Here is a 1,394-nt window from a genome sequence, read left to right as displayed (position 1 = left end):
GCCCTTGTTATTATTATTATTATTATTATTACAATTATTATTTTTATTATTATTATTATTATTGTTTTGCAAGCGGACAGACGTGTCTCCTGAAGCTCTGTAAATTGTTGGCCAATTTCATTGAACAATTTGTTCAAACTTTTAATATTTATGTAGCCAAGCCAACTGGGTTCTTGCAGAGTTAGTCAGTTAGGCGGAATTTTCCCCTTTTAGGGGCGAAATTTTCGTTTCAAAACTTTAAACTTTTGATTTGATACTTCATAGTTTTGAAAAAAATATTTTTGAAGAGAGTGGTGAGCTGTTCCCTTCTTTGTGCACCACACCCTCTGGAGACAAATGACAAAACAAGTCGCACGTCAACACGCCCATCTAACGCCTTAAAAGGCAAAGAAGTAAATTTCGAAGAGTGTTCCACCATGTGCAGTGCTACTGAATCAGATGAATTAAACCGCCTTTCGGATATACATTTCCCTGCTCTTACCACCACTATTGCTCCTACACCAGAGAAGGAGGAAGAGAAAAAGAAAAATATGAATACTAAAGAGGACAACACCAGCAAGACCAACAACAAAACCCATTGTAACGGTTTTGCTTCCACAGCTAAGCAAAGCTTAGAAGAGATCAAAGTTACAATGGAGGAAATAAAAGATGCAAAGGAGTTGTTAAGGAAAGACAGAAATAATGTCTTCCTTAACACTCCACAAGCACTTATTACAGAAACCAACAGACGTACAATTACATACAAAATTTTCAACACAAAATACCATAAAATGGAAAATGCTACTCCACAACAGTTGGAAATAGCACTGAAGCCCATATGGGGCAAAAAACTTTTGTTACTAAAGGGAAGCGGTTTGGTACAGTAGAAGTCCGCTTCCCAACAGAAGAAGATGCAAGACAGCATTCAACCACCACATTAAAAACTGAAAACTTGATGCTTGTGCCGACATACCTTGGTCGGCAGGTGACAAAATCAAAATAGAACAAGTGTCGCTCGAGCTCAACATCTGCTGGCTAGTGGCAGCTGTCCTCTAAGACACTGCCACTATTTTGGAAGTACATTTAGATGCACAGCCGGAACTGGTTGGGTATGGGCATGCAACTCCTTGTTCAAATTGAACAAAATAGCATAAATGCCATACCCGACTCTATAAATTTGCCGGACGGCACAAGAATACACGTTGCTGTAGAGGGGCGAAGGCCAAAGTGCTACCTCTACAGCAGCGACCAACATTTAAAGAAAGACTGTCGCATCTACAAACAGAGAAAAAGAAAAAATTGCAGCAGCAGCAACAACAACAGGAGGTGCAGCAAAAAGAACGACCTAAAGCCTCCACACCACCAACACCATCACCACCATGAAAAGCGACACCACCTCCACCCATCACCAGACC

The sequence above is a fragment of the Octopus bimaculoides genome, chromosome 23 (assembly GCF_046866305.1).
Source record: "Octopus bimaculoides isolate indiv1 chromosome 23, ASM4686630v1, whole genome shotgun sequence".
NCBI classification, from domain to species: domain Eukaryota; kingdom Metazoa; phylum Mollusca; class Cephalopoda; order Octopoda; family Octopodidae; genus Octopus; species Octopus bimaculoides.
Note: the sequence above shows the minus strand (reverse complement) of the source record.